Source organism: Biomphalaria glabrata, chromosome 17 (assembly GCF_947242115.1).
Source record: "Biomphalaria glabrata chromosome 17, xgBioGlab47.1, whole genome shotgun sequence".
NCBI classification, from domain to species: domain Eukaryota; kingdom Metazoa; phylum Mollusca; class Gastropoda; family Planorbidae; genus Biomphalaria; species Biomphalaria glabrata.
Window position 1 is genome coordinate 20,250,527 of NC_074727.1, and position 19,340 is coordinate 20,269,866.

The 19,340-nt window shown below is 37.3% G+C and overlaps 1 protein-coding gene across 2 annotated transcripts in view; it reads right to left on the minus strand.

Annotated features, from left to right (window-relative positions):
• LOC106075126 (polypeptide N-acetylgalactosaminyltransferase 13-like) overlaps window positions 1-16,376 on the minus strand; it is a 61,990-nt gene extending 45,614 nt beyond the window's left edge. The window contains exon 1 of one of the 2 annotated variants that reach the window (XM_056015471.1): window positions 16,176-16,376. The gene's annotated coding sequence lies outside the window, so the exon portion shown is untranslated. Of the gene's footprint in view, window positions 1-16,062 lie in introns of both variants that reach the window. The other variant, XM_056015470.1, reaches the window with a different exon arrangement.
• Window positions 16,377-19,340: the final 2,964 nt, after the last annotated feature.

A 19,340-nucleotide genomic window follows, 5' to 3' on the forward strand; every position in this document is an offset into this window, starting at 1 on the left:
ACTGGATTGATTTCACACCTCCCATCAATAATTTGATATAAATGCTAACTTGGACATATTTCCCCCACCCCCTTTTCCGTTTCTCTCACTTTTAAATGAAGGAGCTTCATGTGAGACCAGGTAACATTTGAGTGGTTATTACTTACCGACTTCCACGTGTGAAAAAAAGGGGGCAAGCAAGCGCCATGGGAGGATCATCACTGACAACTATTTCTCAGGTACCAGTGTTCCTGTGTACTTGTCATCGTCACGGTGTTTCTTTCTTTCACCCGCTCACCACACGGCTACCCAAAGGAAAGTCAACTCGCTAGCGGCAACTCACTTTATTAACTCTATCTCTCCGTAATTATTTTTCATGTTCAGAAGGAATTATCATTTTTTCCATTTGTATTTCATTAGTTGTTAGGGATAAACTTCAGTAATGGTTTTTAAAAGAAAATGTTATAAATAATATAGATAAATGTATGCCCTTTTTATATGACATAAATTAAAGTTTAGAAACCCAAAAATTAAGTTAATTTAATGGGGTCAAATCAACGATGGCATCGTCAATCAGGAGAAAAAGAGTTAATGAACTACAAGCCTTTACGTAGATCGCAAGTCTACATGTCTCTTAACACATCACCCATTCAAATATAAACATTCAAACGCTCTAACAAACTATTAGTATTGGTCCCCCCTCGTGTCAGTAAGGTCAGTCTACACAAGGCTTATATCCATACTATTACAATTCCTTTTCAAGACTTTGAGTTTCATATACCTAATAATGTAAAGCAGTAGTGTCCAACCAGAGCCGATATTACCTAATAGGACCACATATTGCACTGTGACAGAAGTTTCGTAAGGCCGGATAGCACCGAGTCACGGCTCGAATGAGGTCCGCGTGCCGTGGTTTAAGCATCTTAAGGACACTGTCATGAATGTTGATCACGAGACTTTTTCGTCTGCCCGAAGACATTAATATTGATTATGATAATTTTTGTCTTCCCGACATGCATGTTGATTACATTTTTTTTCGTTTGCCCGGAGACATGAATATTGATTATGATATTTGTGTTGTCTTCCCGCCATGCATGTTGATTACATTTTTTGTCGTCTGCCCGAGGACATGTGAAGTATAAATTATGACACAGGTTTACAACAGATGTCATGGTTTATATCAATATAGTGTGCATGATACAGACGAACATTAACCCTAATGTTTAAATGCACTAAATGCAAAGATTTCATGATTTTGAAACTTCTTTTAAATGTTATGAAAGCCATTTATCTGAGGTATCAAACAAACGTTTAACATGCCAACTACAAATATTTTTTTTTATTATTTTTTTTTATTTCAAAGCGTTTCAAAGTTGTAAAAAACAATCAAATAATCTTTTTTTTTTATCTTTCTATAATCGTTTAGTGTTTTCTGGACAAAGGCAAAGGGTGTCCCCGTCAGACTTGGCGAGTCAAAGCTTGATGAGCTGGACAAGTTCACGTACCTTGGCAGCATCATAACAAATGATGGAGATGCTTACCATGATGTAGCGTGCCGAATAGGAAAGGCAGGGAGCATTTTCCAAAGGCTGCAGCCTATTTGGACTAGCCAAGCCATTGGACTCGAGACAAAAATACACCTTCTCAACACAATCGTCATTCCAACAGCTACATATGCATGTGAGACGTGGAAGTCATCTGTCAAAATTGAGAAAAGACTAAATGTGGCTCAACAGAAATGGCTGAGACGGATTTTGGGAGTCAGTTACACAGACCGGATCTCAAACAAGGAAATCCTATGCCGAACTGGGAGTCGAACACTTAGTGAGGTTGTGACTGAGCGTCGCATGAGGTTTGCGGGAGATGTTCTACGTCAAAATGAATTACGCACACCAAGAGTTGCGATAACATGGAAGCCAAAACGAGGAAAGCGCAAACAGGGACGTCCTCGTATTACCTGGCGACACACCTTCATGGAGGACCTCAGAACAGTGGACACCAGGTGGGAGGAGGCTTCAGACATTGCCAGTGACAGATCATTATGGAGACAGCTTGCCGCCCAATGCCCCGAACGGCGCGGGAGGACCTAAGTCTAAGTAAGTCTAAGTTTTTTGGACTTCATGTCTGAACAAAGTTCAATAACTCTTGAGTTGTTTTTTTGTATATTATCATTCTCTGCATATTAAAACTGTTGATTAGTTATCGTTTTATATTGTATTTATTAAAATGTTTTATCGTACGTAAGTAATACTCAGAAAGGTTAGGTTATATTTTTCTCTGGAATTTTATCGTGCGTAAAAATGCTTGGTTACATTTTATAGATAATTTCTAGAGTTCAGAGTTAGCAACTAATTGGGTTCGTAAATCAATTCAACAACCAATGGAATAGACTCCATATCATAAAATAGAAATGTGAAATCCTGATTATATATAATCCATAGCGTAAGTATTTGAAATTAATAGATCTGGGCATCTGGGCCAAAGTTTTCGAATTTTCTTCTTGTAAGCAGCTTAGCTTTTTTGCCTTGAACTTATTGAAGTGTCATCTGTGGCCAGCCTTTGGCATAGGCATAGGCAAACTAGGCAGCCGTCTATGACCTCCAATTGGTTTTAGAGAGAAAATTGCGAAACTTAGATCAGATCTCAAACATGGTAGAGTACTATGACTCTATGTTAACTAGTCTAACTAATGTCTTCACTACGGAAATTGCGAAATGTGAATTTCAGTTATTTGTCGATTTATATTTAGACAGGCAAGTTTTTAATAAATTGCGTCATTTTATTTGTTTCGCTGTTCCTTTCTATTTTATTTTATATTTTATTTCATTTGGAACTACCAAATTCATTTCGAATAGGGCCTCCAAATAAGCAAAGGCCTGCCCTGACACCACCTGGTGAGAAGAATGAGTAAATAATGATTAAACCAATATTAGATCGAACAAAATCTAAAAGATCAATGGCTTTCTTCAAATATCCCACAATCTATCAAAGGCGCAGCCAAAGGGAGGCTAAAGTCAAACAATGAACAAGACAACTCTACTTGCTCTCTTTCACGTTCTTCATTAAATCAGCGGAATTCAAATGTCGATATGACATCGAAGTCACAAGGTACCTGTCATTTCAGATCTTTCTCCGAGAAACTGTTTGAAAGGGGATTCCAAAAGTTGAACCACTTGTGATGTTTAATTTCGTTTCACTCCGGAGGCGGGATGCGTTTATTGGATTAGCTTTCGCAATTGTGTGGTTAGGTAAAGATTGCAAAGCTGTCGGGTTGTCCAGGTGTAGACTAAACGCATTCGTGAACTCAAATACTACCGAAGAAGGTCACAAGGTACAAACTATACTCTATAAGCAGTGGTGTGGCTATGGTGGGGTGGAGGGGTGCGGACCGCATCAGGGTGACTCCAGTGTAAAAAACAACGAGATCTTGTTGTTAAAGGAAAGTATCGGCACACAGTTAACTGCTATGTACATATAAATTAAATTTAATTTTTAAAAATTATTATTATTATTTCTCAAGTAAAAAATAAACTAACAATAGTTGATTTTTATTAACTAAACGTTTCTAATTGTATTTTTAGGGGAATGGGGTAATTTGGGAATGGGGTGATTTGGGAATATGGTGATTTGAATATCGGGTTTTGGGGATAGGGTGATTTGAGAGTGGAGTGATTAGGGAAAGGAGTGATCATTATTTAATCACTCCGTATGGCACCATCTCTAGCGACGCCTCTGTTTATGGGTTACACAAAGTTGAAAGAAATAGATGAGTACAGAAGGTAGGTGTGATTAATAATTGTCTATCTATTTTTACATCTAAATGTACTCTACATTACAGTGTTTCCCAAACTTTTTTTTCTAACGGAACACTTTGCACATTCTGAGTATTTAGCGGAACACTTTGCTAATTTTATTTAGAGAGATTAATTCACGTAGTGGCCTACTCGTTAATTATTCCAGTTGTTCGTGGAACACCTACTCAAGCCTCTCGAAACACTAGGGTTCCGCGGAACACAGTTTGGGAAACACTGTTTTACAAAATCAAGATGCATTAATGAAAACGACAGAGTTTTGGGGACAATATTACTCCCCCCCCCCCCCTATTGCACAGCAGAGATCATCTCGGTAGTGGTACAAGACAGAAAAAAAAGTAGAACTTTTGGATGCGGAGAAAAACACATACACACACACACACAAAGAAACTAGCCTGTGTTAATCCAGTGTCACCACCTGTTTGTTTGTGTGTGTGTGTGTGTGTTTCTTTCATCTCGCGTAAAGCCGCTTTTGCCTGTGTGTTTTTATGACGTCAGGTGATGAGCCTTAAAACCCGAGGGCCTTGATTGAGACAACGTAGAGACACACGAGACAGAAGACACATTCAGACCAAAGAACTTCTGTTGAATGTTATTTGCATTTGATGTTTGCATTTAGCCGTAGAAAAACAAACATACAGTGGGACTTTAAATTCCTGGGTAAATATTGTCATGTACACCCTAAAAGCTATAGCTAATAGTTATAGGTAAAGTTATTATTATTATTCAAGTTATTGTTTTTATAAATCTTATATCGTCTCACTCACTCTGTCTGTCTGGTAAAAGGTTGGTACACGTGATTTCTCACACAACCAATCTGGGATTAAGCTGAAATTTTGCACAATCTTGTGAATCAATTAAAAAAAAATAATTAAATAATTAACTATTGGTAATTAATTATTTTGTTAGGTATCTTGAGCAAGAGAAAGAAATCGTACTTGACAGATGTGGTGGTATAAGTTGAATTAGTCCCCTTGAGGACTCGAGCCCTGAGTGAACTTTTTGTTTATGCATTTAAAAAACGATCATGTAAACGTTCACAAAGATACCCCCCTACTTCCCTCCCCCTTTCCCAACTGGTCCAGACAAGTGATAGGACCATAGCGCATTGAGAATGCTAAAAGCTAGACAAAAATAATTGGTAAAAATATTTATAATTGCACAGATTTATTATGTCTAGGTCTACCCTGCATGCAATTACATGACTGATCTAAACTAATTGTACAATTACATGACTGATCTAAACCAATTGTACAATTACATGACTGATCTAAACTAATTGTACAATTACATGACTGATCTAAACTAATTGTACAATTACATGACTGATCTAAACTAATTGTACAATTACATGACTGATCTAAACTAATTGTACAATTACATGACTGATCTAAACTAATTGTACAATTACATGACTGATCTAAACTAATTGTACAATTACATGGCTTATCTAAACTAATTGTACAATTACATGACTGATCTAAACTAATTGTACAATTACATGACTGATCTAAACTAATTGTACAATTACATGACTGATCTAAACTAATTGTACAATTACATGACTGATCTAAACTAATTGTACAATTACATGACTGATCTAAACTAATTGTACAATTACATGGCTTATCTAAACTAATTGTACAATTACATGACTGATCTAAACTAATTGTACAATTACATGACTGATCTAAACTAATTGTACAATTACATGACTGATCTAAACTAATTGTACAATTACATGGCTTATCTAAACTAATTGTACAATTACATGACTGATCTAAACTAATTGTACAATTACATGACTGATCTAAACTAATTGTACAATTACATGACTGATCTAAACTAATTGTACAATTACATGACTGATCTAAACTAATTGTACAATTACATGACTGATCTAAACTAATTGTACAATTACATGACTGATCTAAACTAATTGTACAATTACATGACTGATCTAAACTAATTGTACAATTACATGGCTTATCTAAACTAATTGTACAATTACATGACTGATCTAAACTAATTGTACAATTACATGGCTTATCTAAACTAATTGTACAATTACATGACTGATCAAAACTAATTGTACAATTACATGACTGATCTAAACTAATTGTACAATTACATGACTGATCTAAACTAATTGTACAATTACATGACTGATCTAAACTAATTGTACAATTACATGACTGATCTAAACTAATTGTACAATTACATGACTGATCTAAACTAATTGTACAATTACATGACTGATCTAAACTAATTGTACAATTACATGGCTTATCTAAACTAATTGTACAATTACATGACTGATCTAAACTAATTGTACAATTACATGACTGATCTAAACTAATTGTACAATTACATGACTGATCTAAACTAATTGTACAATTACATGACTGATCTAAACTAATTGTACAATTACATGGCTTATCTAAACTAATTGTAAAATTACATGACTGATCTAAACTAATTGTACAATTACATGACTGATCTAAACTAATTGTACAATTACATGACTGATCTAAACTAATTGTACAATTACATGACTGATCTAAACTAATTGTACAATTACATGACTGATCTAAACTAATTGTACAATTACATGGCTTATCTAAACTAATTGTACAATTACATGACTGATCTAAACTAATTGTACAATTACATGGCTTATCTAAACTAATTGTACAATTACACATAAAATAAGTTGTTGTTGTTGTTGTTGTTTTTTTTTGTTGTTTTTTTTTTGTATTTTTAAAAATGTTTTTCTTGTTATTATATTTATGTTGTTGTTTTATTGTTTGACAAAAGAAATTGAATAAGTGGTTTACGTGTTGGACTACATCACAAAATGCCTGGGAGCACATGTGGCGCCCTGATCGGAACTCACCTTGATGGAGGTTACCTAAGCCCGCAATGACTAATTTAGTACTGTGCAGGAAGGGCCATTGAACCTAAGGTTCTTATGCTTGTTTAGATCAACATTCCACTCACGGTACCCCCCTCTGCAGATGGAAAGAGCAAACCATGTCTCCAAAAACATTTTGGTTGTTCCACAAACCTAACCCCTAGCTATAGACATGCCTAATAGGCCTATATACCTATATTTTAGTGGTCAGGGAAGCCTCATGCTTTCTGTCCTGGGCTTTTGGAAGAGATTATTTGAGTTTCTCAAGCCCTCAGTCATATGGGTATTGGATGAGGAGGAGGATGCTTGGTTGTGGTCGCCTTGAACGGTGTGTGTGTGTGTAGGGCGGGAGTAATGTTTTGTTCCTAAGTCGTGGTAGCGAAATGTTAACGCAATTGGTTGCAAAATAAAAGTCGAAAGATCAACAGTCAAATTTTCTTTGCCAATAGTTAAGTTTACGTTGTACTTAAAATGTTTACTTTCATAGTGAAAAGGAACAATTCTGAAAAAAAAAATCCTTAGGCTTTTCTCATAATTCTATATATAGAAATCGCTTGTGTGAACGCTTCTGTCCCACATAGATTTGAATGTAAAAACAACTAAATTTAGATAACATTAATACTTAGTGTGCATCCAGATTACATTAATACTTAGTGTGCATCCAGATTACATTCATACTTAGTGTGCATCCAGATTACATTCATACTTAGTGTGCATCCAGATTACATTCATACTTAGTGTGCATCCAGATTACATTCATACTTAGTGTGCATCCAGATTACATTAATACTTAGTGTGCATCCAGGTTACATTAATACTTAGTGTGCATCCAGATTACATTAATACTTAGTGTGCATCCAGATTACATTAATACTTAGTGTGCATCCAGATTACATTAATACTTAGTGTGCATCCAGATTACATTAATACTTAGTGTGCATCCAGATTACATTCATACTTAGTGTGCATCCAGATTACATTAATACTTAGTGTGCATCCAAAAATGACTGTAACAAGAAATAGGGGAAATAACTCACTCGTTTGCGACCCAGTGTCTTGTCTTGGAGTGAACTGAACAGCGTAGATCATAATGTAATCCTAAATTACAATTATCCTTTACAACCTATATGCACTATTTTATTTTTATTTGGAGTCACTATATTAGCCATGGGCGTAGCCAGGATTTTTTTTCGGGGTGGGGGGGGGGGGGGGGGTTGGGAGAGATTTTTTTTCTCCCCCCCCCCGGACCCCTCCCCGTTCCGCGAAAAACAAAAGTATATGTATTTATGTGTGTGTGTGTGTGTACATAATCTTCATTACATTCTGACCCTTCATTCTTTCGGAAGACGTTTATTGTGCCCTAGAATAGGTTCTCCCTGGAGTTAGTGGAAAAAATGTAGATTCCACGCTACTGCCAGCAAGGGGGTCTGAGGGAGCACTAGGAGCTCCCCAAGCGCGGGGAGGAGTCCAGCCGCCAAGCAATATTTCTGGTATTGAAAGCCAACAACATGCATATTTTGAGTTATCTACAGTGCATTTTCCTGCTATTAAAAAGTTTTATTTCAAAAACCTACTTTGCTATTCTTACTGATTTAGACCCTGCTGCGCCGTTCGGCGCATTCGCCGTCAAGCTGTTTCCACAAAAATCTGTCACCGGTAATGTCTGAAGCCTCTTCCCACCTGCTCTGAGGACCTCCATGAATGAGTGGCGCCTAGTTGTACTAGGATGTCATCGCAACTCTTCTTATGCGTAATTCATTTTGTCGGAGAACATGTCCCGCAAACCTCATGCGACGCTCTGTCACAATCTTACTAAGGGGTCGACTCCAAGTTCAGTAAAAAATCTGTCTTAGTCATCTTTGTTGAGCCACATGTAGTGTTTTTCAATTTCGGCAGATGACTATTCACTACCCTTTATTAATGGAGCCCCGCCACTGGTAAAAATGTGTAACCTCTCTTCAGTACGCTCTTGGAATTAAGTGAATGTAGTTTGCTTTAGATTTATATCGAAAAGGGAAGTTTTATGGTCAAAATCATCTTTTTTAAACTAAAAATTCTCTGGAGTTTGTTGGGGTTTTTTTTATTCAAAACCCCATTTAGCTACGGTAATATAATTTAGTAACTGTAGTTTGCTTTAGAATAATATTGAAGATAGAGGTTTTCCACCTCAAAACGCTCTGTAGGGGAATTTTTAAACTCAAAACCATCTGGAGGGGTTTTAAACTTTAAAAAAAAAACAAATGTAGAAGAGGGGTTTAAACTCAAAACCCCCAATAGGATTGGCTATGCTCAAATAATATTAGTGTGTAATTTGCTTTTTTTTTATATTGAGAGGGGCTTAAACACAAAACCCCTTTTGGCGACACTCATAGCATTTTGAGTGTATAATTTGCTTTTTTTCTTACACTGAAGATGTATTTTTTAGCTTCAAACCCCGCTGGGGGGGGGGATTTAAACTCAAAACCCCTTTGGCTACGCTCATAGATTTTAGAGTGAGTAATTTGCTTTTTTTTATATTGAAGAGGTATTTTTTAGCTTCAAACTCCACTGGAGGAGAGTTTAAACTCAAAACCTCTTTAACTACACTCATAACATTTTTAGCGTATAATTTGCTTTGTTTTTATTATTAAGAGGTATTTTTACCTTCAAACCCCGCTGAAGGGAAGTTTAAACTCAAAACTGAGTCAAAACCCATTTAGCTACGCTCATAACATTTTGAGTCCGTAATTTGCTTTTTTTTTTATATTGAAAGGTATTTTTTAGTTTCAAACCAGGGGCGGACTGGCTATATGGGCGAACGGGCAAATGCCCGGTGGGCCGGTACCAAATGGGCCGGTCTGGTCGCGACCAAAGAAAAAAAAAAAAATTCAATGCAGACAACTTTAAAAAAAAAAAAGTGACAGCAGAGAGACACAGGTGCCCGAATACGTTGTTTTTTTTGTTTGTTTGTTTTTTTTAAATTTATTTATTACAATTAATTTTGTTTGAAATTCAACAAGAATATCACAAAAAATGTACAACATACACTAAACAAATGTACATTATACACTGTAGCCTACATATTATCATTTGCAAAACGTAAGACCGTACTTTTTGCTATGCACGAGAGGCATTAACTTCAACACTTCTTTGGTGTCTTCGAGGTTGTGTTTGGCCTGATCATTTTGCTGGTCGGCATGTACGCTTGATGGCACTCTCTTTTGTCTCCCCCGTCTTTTGAAGGTTCCATTGTCAGTTAACGAAAAAGAGGGGTGAGAGAGTTTAAGTTAGAAAACATTGATATAACGGAGAAAAAAATTGGGGCGACAATTAGCTCTTTAACGGATACAATGGATACCAGCACATATAGAACTAGAAGGATATGAGAAGGCTGACACACTCGCCAAGAGTGGGAGAACATTTTCACAATTAAATTGCACTCTATCCAGAAGAAATGAAGAAACTACTAATAAATTAATTAAATGAGAAATGGACAAGCTCTCATCTAATCACGAGAAAGATGATGCCTATTATAAACTCTAATCTTACGACTCAGGACCGGACACAACAGAATGAGACATGTCCTTCAAAACTGTTTACCACGAGGCCCGTGCAATACACTGGCCCCAAAACACCCCAATAGAAAGAAAACTATACGGAGAGCTCCCTGATTTGAAACCACTGCGCAGTTCATCTCGTATATTGGTCTAGTCATCTAAAAATGAGAACGAGGAAAAAGAAGACTCTTTAACAATACTTAATAGGAATTAACTTTAACACACACACAGCCGCAAAATTGCAAACCACTCAACTTATTCACAGCTCAATATGAGATTTGTACAGAAAAAGTAAGTTTCATTTTTTGTTTATTTTTAATAACATCGATCTAAAAATACTACACTTAAGGCTTACAAAAAAATAATATTTAGTTAAAAAAAGACAAATGTATTACTAACTAGACATGATATCATGCTTAGTATGAAGTCATTGATAATTTATAGGCTTATAGCGCTGTCCCATCCGATATTTATTGAAAGGATCCACATATTTACACGTAGAAGCTAATTCGGTTCGGCTTCTCTACTCACTTAAAAGTTTGATAACACTTTCTAATCTATCAATAGAGATGTATGCTTAATTTGAAAACTTACATACTGTATTGGTAGACTTTGTTATAACTAAAGGCTACTCATTAATGCACCACAGAAAGTGACAGATGTATCCCCAAAGATCTATCTAGGATGAACATAATGACTTTCAGTACGTCAACTTATCGAACATTAATATTCATGTAGGTAGAGAGTCATGTAGACACCAAGCAACTAGGTAAACGTGAACATTCACCGGGGAAAGGTAAACGTGAACATTCACCGGGGAAAGGTAAACGTGAACATTCACCGGGGAAAGTCGACATTCTCCGATTTCGGTGTTCTACGGTTACATCCTCATGGACAAAAAAAAATGTTATGCTTTTACAATAAGAATTTTAAAAACAAACAAACAATAAACTTTTTTTTCTTGGCCAGTCTATGGTAAATGTATATCTGCCCTGGCCTATAGTGAGCACTAAATGAATAACAATTGGGTTGGGCAGAAATACAATTGAATGTTAATTTGAAGCATTTTTATTTCATGAACGTTTTCTCGGAGGTTCTCGTGAATCTATTTAAGTCCAAACATAAACTACAACTACATGCATCAATTATACGTAGACAAAACAGAGTCCAGTTTCAGACAGGCCATGCACATGCACGCAAAACACGTCCACAACTTAGGGTTCCACGCTCGAGTCAATATAACATCCTAGGCCCGTTATTTGAACAGACAGACAGGTAGAAGACAGACAGACAGACAGGTAGAAGACAGACAGATAGGTAGAAGAAGACAGGTAGAGGATTACAGACTTTTTTTTTAAATTACGAGTTGGCATGGATGTTTTTTTTTCTTCCCAGAATGGGTGGGAATTCATCTGAATAAATTTGATTGGCCATTTGAAGCCAGCGGGTCACTGTGTGGAGTACTCTTGATTAGAGAGCACTTAGTATGTGTCGATGTGTGTGAGAGTAAATAAGTCACGTAGGTACTACGGCAAACCACGTGCAGTTGATGGGATGTTTTACTTTCAGAGTGTAGACAAGGATGTAGACAAGTATCAGATAAGATAAGATATAGTTAAGTGGTAGAGTATGTGTTGCTATGAGGCTCTGTGTATGGTGCTCTAGGTGTAGGCCTATAATTATGAAAGGGTGTGCAGAGGCGTATTGAGCAAAACGTGCGCCTGGGGCAAGGTACCGTATTGCCCCCTCCCCATCATTTTCCATCAACATCACAGAAATATATGCTGCGTGAGGCGCCCCCTGAAGGTGCCCCGGGGAATCGTGTCCCCCTTGCCTCCCGAAATCACTACGCCTCTGGGTGTGTGTAACACTATACGTCTATAGTAGAGATGCATTTTACCTTATCCATTTTTTAAAAAGACTGATACCCACAAGCATTATCGATTAAGTAGAAGGTTGTTTTTTTTTTTTGTTTTTTTTTTGGCGGTTTTAGGATGTTGTTTTTTTTAGCTTACGGGTTTTAGACAGGTAGAAGACGGCTACTTTTTTTTTCTGAAAGCGAAAAAATCTAATTTTTAAAATCAGTTATGCAATAAGTTTTTTAAAAAGAAAAAGCTAATTAGTATGCATTATAAGTTAGACCTAAATTAAAAAGAATAGTAATCTTGTAAAGGTCATTTTTGTGAACAATCTTTTTATTTCGGAGGTATTTTTTTTTTTTGAGCATTTGAATAAGAGATTGATCCTTTTCAAAACAATTACATCTATTATAAGACTTCAGTTAGGCCAGGAGAGGCTCGGTAGCTGAGCGGTAAAGCGCTTGGCTTCCGAACCGGGGGCCCCGGGTTCGAATCCTGGTGAAGACTGGGATTTTCAACTTCGGAATCCTTAGGTGCCTCTGAGTCCACCCAGTTCCAATGGGTACCTGATATTAGTTGGGGAAAAGTAAAGGCGGTTGGTCGTTGTGCTGGCTACATGACACCCTCGTTAACCGTAGGCCACAAAAACAGATGAACTTTACATCATCTGCCCTATAGACCACAAGATCTGAAAGGGGAACTAGTTAGGCCAGGTTCACGTCTAACTTTGCATTCACTTGCACCTATCCTTTGATCTGCTGTACCGTTGGGGCACTACACAAGATCTGTCAACCTTCTTTCTCCATTCTTATCTCTCATTTGTCTTTGATATAATTTCATTCGGATGTTCTTTCTGAAAATATTGAAGTTTGCCTGGGTGGACCACTTCGGGGGCCAATTTTGAGTTTGTGTTTCCACACAAACTGTCTTTGTAATCTTGTTTTTTTTTATTTTTCCTCTTTTGTTGTTTTTTTTTACCTTATAGGTTTTAGGATGTTTTTTTTTTACCTTCTGTGTTAAAGGATCTGTTGGTAGTGTATTTTCTTTTAGTTCTTATATTGCCTCATGCTGTAGTGTGTAGACTATATCTATTTGAATTACTAAAATAACTTCAGGATGCATATTGTAATAAGAATTAAGATAATACAACTCAAAAGAGAACATAATTATGTCTTATCGTATCTTGTAAAACTCAAAAGATAAGATAATTATGTACTATCTTATCCGTGTGTTAATCTAGTCGTCTATCTTAAGTAGAGACCAAAACTCTGCTAGATCAATGGGTTTCCTGACTGATTCAAAGAAAGAACCTGTTCCATGCTCTAATTGCTCTATGGAAGAAGGAGAACTTATATGAAATTGTCCTAGCATACGGAATAAGAAATGCGCCTTTATCTTAGTGTCTTTCAAAGTATTTTATTAGGTTTTGTTTGTGCATTTGTCTCATTCTTTAGTTTCTATGACTTTGTATATTTCGACTGATTACAATAACTTGGCAACGAGGATGCATCTTGTACTTAACATTAAGATGAAATAGCAAAGAAACATAATGTAACGCTAGAACTACACATGGATGTTTTAATGATGTAAACACATCCTCACGACGCTATATATACATAAAATGCACCAACGATTTCAGCACATACCTAAAAAAAGAAAGCCCATGGTGGAACTGTGTGAACAAGAACAAGACACATAAAAAAATCATAAATTCTTAATAAGCCTGCGGTCTGCTCTGGAACTCGAGCCCAGACTAGGAGCGATCTCTCTGACTACTTCCAACTTCTCAAAGCTGATTGGCTGCAATAATAAGTTGTTAAGCCATCTGTCTTTTTTTTTTACACACATTTCTAAGTTCCTTCAAAAAATGGCTAACAGTTTACGAGAGTGTTATATGACCATCACAATGACTTTGACACTTCCCCACTTAACAAGTGATGCCAAATACAGCCTGTGAAAAGGGGGCGGGATGTTTGAGGCACCTCGAAAGATCTGCCCACATTGAACGTAAAGGTTGTGTCAAAGAATAAAGGGAAGAACAAATAAAATATAAAATAATAATTTTTAAAAAGCGTATCTAAAAGGGGGGGGGGAACTCCATATTTACTAATATATCTCTCAATGGTGTAGAATTTATTTCCCTTTTTCAATATAAAACAAAATAATTTATAACCAATTATTAAATGACTTTTTGGTTATTTTGTTTTTTAAATAGCCATTATTGTCAGTAGACGGAAAGAAAACTTTAATAAACCGCCAGTGGACAACGGCTTTGTCTGCACGAGATGCGGGAAAATATGCAGGTCATAACTCGGTCTGCAGTCTGCAAAGTCATGTGAAACACTGCACTCTTTCTTAATCTTTGGAATCGAAGACATTACCTTTATTATTATCGTTGTGTAGTCTTTAAAAAAAAATTCCTCGTTCTTTCTTGGTGCTTTCTAAGCTTTAGAGGGGTTTTTTTGGCGGCTGATACCACCGAACTAGTGGGACAAATAGGTACCGGTACACAATTTGCGGCGTCATTCCGTTAGACAAGACAAAACCCACTGTTATATCTAATTACGACCACTCTTTCCAAAATACCCCGTTCCCTTTTTTTCTACAAAACCCAAATAATTTTTGTTTAATTAATTGTGGGTACTTTCTTCTAATTACGAATTATAATTAAAAAGAGTCTATTGTTTTTTATTCTCTAATTGGGCTACAATATGAATTAGATCTACAACAATCTCTAACCTTAACCTCTTTTTGGGTAAAGTTTATTCGTGTGTGTGTGTGTGTTAACCAAATCATGGCCTTATTCCAAAATTGGCCAATTTACATAGTTTGTACTTCTAGCCTAGAGTATGTAATTAAGTTAACGAGGGTCACTTCAGCTGCTTACACATAACCCTCACAAACACGCATGCACGCACACACATATATTATTACCCTTTAGAACCAGGTTGATATTTGCTGCACATTAAAGTATGGGGAGGCGCGGCGGCTGAGCGGTAAAGCGCTTGGCTTCTGAACCGGGGGTCCCGGGTTCGAATCCTGGTGAAGGCTGGGATTTTTAATTTCGGGATCTTTGGGCGCCTTTGAGTCCACCCAACTCTAATGGGTACCTGACATTGGTTGGGGAAAAGTAAAGGCGGTTGGTCGTTGTGCTGGCCACATGACACCCTCGTTAACCGTAGGCCACAGAATCAGATGACCCTTTCATCATCTGCTCTATAGACCACAAGGTCTGAAAGGGGAACTTTACTTTTTCTACTTTTACATTAAAGTATGGCAAGTTTCTCAAATCAAACCGTTTTACGTTTAGGACCACAAAGTATTGACATATTTTATAGGTACCTGTAGTTGAAAATTCGCGCACGACAAAGCCACATGCACGAACAGCAAGACACACGATTTCTCAGTTAGTCTATCAAAATCGACCCTTTGTCAGCCCGTTGTGGGCGTGGTGGCTGATTTGATACAAAGAAGAAAAATGGGAGGGTCTCCGCGGGCTGCTCGGTCTTCGGTCTCGCCTCTAGTCCCATATGTCTTGGGATGCGGGTCATTGAAAACAAAGGTGTAATGAATTAAAATCTGCTTCAATCCCTCTCAAATATAGTACATTATCGTGGGTCTGGAGTTTCAAGAGACGTTGTCTCAACTCTTCAGACAGTTAGAAACTGATAAATGGTAGTTGCTATAGATTTTTTATTATGTGATTTAAATATAATTTAATATTTGTTTGGTTTGTTTTGCTTTGAAAACTGCCAAGATATTTGACGGAATGAACCACATGTTACAAACCACTGGTTTAGATAACAGTATGTAAAACATATTTTTATGGTCTTTAAATCAGCTGTTCCGAACTAGATCTTATCTAATCTTATAAATAACAGAGGTTCCTTCGAAAGAGAAGATAATGTATGTAATACACACCCATTTCGTTTGTCACCGGGCACAGAAGTTACTTCCCTTACCTTACAAAACTTTAATCCATTCAACGTTGGAATAAATCCATGGCTAAGTCAAGTGCTAAAACTGTTGAAGAGTTAAAACGTATATATGATTTAGTCCATAACTAAAAGCTTACAATGTAAATCCAGTTTAGTGTCCTACTGCCAGTCTCCAGTCGTATTTGTGTCTATGTCATTAACACAATATCTAAAAATAAAGACCGCCCATAGCCATGTAGGTTAACAGATGGTTTATTATTCCCTGGGCCTATTTTAATTGTGTCGCCCGATGAAAATAAAAAAACTGGATCTAGATCTAGATCTAGGCCAAATGGAACGTTATGAAACAGACTAGCTGTTTCTCAGGCCGTCCTGTGGCTTACAAGTCTATATTCGGCGGGAAGCGAAAGAAAAGGAAAAAAAAAACGCTGTCTTAAGGGGGTGTGGCCAATATTTCGATTAACGCCCGTATGCTATTAGACAAGTTTTATTGTGATGAATTAGAAATAGTTCTGTATACATGTAAGCCCTTTCTATACTCTAAATGGAGAGGAGAGAATCTGTAGGTGTAGCCTACTTGTTTCTGTATTTATGTTTGTTTTGTTTTTAAAGGTTTAACTGTGTGGCATGTGCACTCATTGTGTTTCTTACAGGCCTTTAGTAGAAGTGCCGGCTATATTATTGTAAAAGTAGGCCTATTAATTAGACATTCTATGATTGTAAAAGTATTAATTAGACATTCTATGATTGTAAAAGTATTAATTAGACATTCTATGATTGTGAAAGTATTAATTAGACATTCTATGATTGTAGAAGTATTAAATAGACATTCTATGATTGTAAAAGTATTAATTAGACATCCTATGATTGTAGAAGTATTAATTAGACATCCTATGACAACCTGATTGGTGAAGAGTTTGTGTATGTGTTTTAAACGCCAATGGGAAAAGAGAAGCGGGTTTTAAAATTTAGTAAGAGAGTTGCTAGTAGTAGGTGGGGAGGGGAGTAGCAAACAAGGCTATTGCTTAACTCTTTCTCTCCGTAATTATTTACCACATTCTGGTGGAATCAACGTTGGTATCGTCAGTTAGGAGAGAAAGAGTTAAATAAGGCGGGGAGGGAGTGCTTTAAATAAACCCAAGCATAATTATTATTATTATAAAGTTAATGGTCATAAATGTGTTATTTCAGCGCCTACTTAGAACAATCTGCCTGGTCAAGTGTCATGTGGTGTCAGTATATAGTCTGAGAGGAATTAAATAAAAAGGGGCATTTAAAGAGGGTACGATTAAGAGTTTCGCAACGACAGTGTTGTGTTGCGCTGTTGTGTCAATAGTCTGACTCTGAGGTGAATCAACAATTCAAAGAGGGTGTGATTAAAAGTTTCGTACGAGTTGGTGCAGTGAGGGCAGTGTCTTTGAATTTGAAAGTAAAAAGCTTTTCATCTCCCCTACCACTGTACAGGTGAAAGATTTGCATTACTCCTTAGTACCTGAAAATAGCGCACCATTCATTTGTAATACAAACAACGCTTAGTGCATTATCTCAAACCGCCTATATATAGGGGCTTCCATGGGTGTTTGTGAAGGTTGGTGCCTAGGGAGTTGGATCGCTGGCCTGGAGGGCAACTCCAAGCCCCAGTTCAGTACGGTATTTTAACATCTATCAGTAGAGCAATAGCATAAGGAAACTCAAATCATATTTATAGTTAATAAAAAACTTTATTAAACTACGTGACCTATTTAAAAGTAGTATCTATGGGGATCTTCAGATCAATTCAGCAAAATTTTTAAGTACATCGTCCAACATGGACTCTCTATCTCCGAGAGAAAAACGTTCCGACTCTAACATCACTGACTAACTCCCTCAAACTTCATTCTCCGACTCACCTTTCAAACTCCTATCATCAACTCCCTAGTTCTCAAAATCCAGTGTCCGACTCCGACTAGCTTTCTTACACTCCTGTCACCAACTCTAACTCTCTCAAACTTAATTGTCTTAAACGTGGATGAGGCGCCCACCATGTAAGGAAACTAATCACTTGGAGACATGAACAATGAGCAGCCCCTGTATTATGTAAGTATTCACATGGGGCCTAAAGTATCCAAACAAAAACAAGTCTGCCTTTTAAAAGCAAACAGCTTTAACCAACAAACAATGCACATGTCAGGCAATTTAATCCTGGCTCCATTTTAAATCAAGTCTGTGAGAGGGACTACAATTTAAAAAAAAAAGAAAAGGGTTTCGAATTCAATCATTCCTACAACAAGGTGTTTATTTAGGTTACGTTTACCTTTCACAGCCTAGATTTACTGGCAAGGGAGGTAATCACCTGTCAAGCCAAAGCTCCCCCCCCCCCCCATTCCCACAGTCTTCGGTACCAACTTGAACGTCCATAAACTTATTGTATTAAAGGAGGCAGTCGGGCCAAGTTGGGAGGTAATCATCCTGTCAAACCAAAGCTCCCCCCCCCCAAAGCCTTCGGTACCAACTAGCATGTCTATTAGCCTGTATTTATAATTTGAGTTTTTATTTCTGAAACTTGGCGCAATGACTTAAGGTGAGACCAGTCGTTGTAGTAGAAATCACCACTGACCTGTAACATCACAACCTGTGGGCAGTGGAGACCAATAGCTCGTTGCCACGACATACACATCTGTGACGTGACAACTACCGACTGGTCTCCCTGCCCATAGGTTGTGACGTTGCAGGTCAGTGTTCAGGCCTTCTATGACAATTGGTCTCGCTTTAGGCTGCCTAGATCGTTGTTAAATATATGAATACGTAATCGTTCCTCGGAGGAGCGGTGGCGGAGTGGTAAAGAATTTGGCTTCCAAGCCAGGGGTCCCTGGTTCAAATCCTGGTGTAGACTGGGATTTTTAATTTCGGGATCTTTGGGCGCCTCTGAGCCTACCCAGCTCTAATGGGTACCTGAAATTAGTTGGGGAAAGTAAAGGTGGTTGGTCGTTGTGCTGGCCACATGACACGGTAGGCCACAGAAACAGATGATCTTTACATATAGACCACAAGGTCTGAAAGAGACACTTTTAATGGTTCCTCATCTGTATAAAACGTAGACCTTTGGACTAACAAAGGCTGGACAGTTGTGTGTTTCCATGTGCTAATACTATGACTTCCATAGTTGCAGTGTGAAATTGGATTATGGCATGGCGGTTGAGAAAGACACCACCACGCTGCTTTCCCATGAAACAGACTGCTCAAGAGCTTACAGTTCAGGGGGCAGGAAAAGTAATTAGGTTAACAGTCACATGATTCACAATAAGAGCACTCAAACTAGTCAA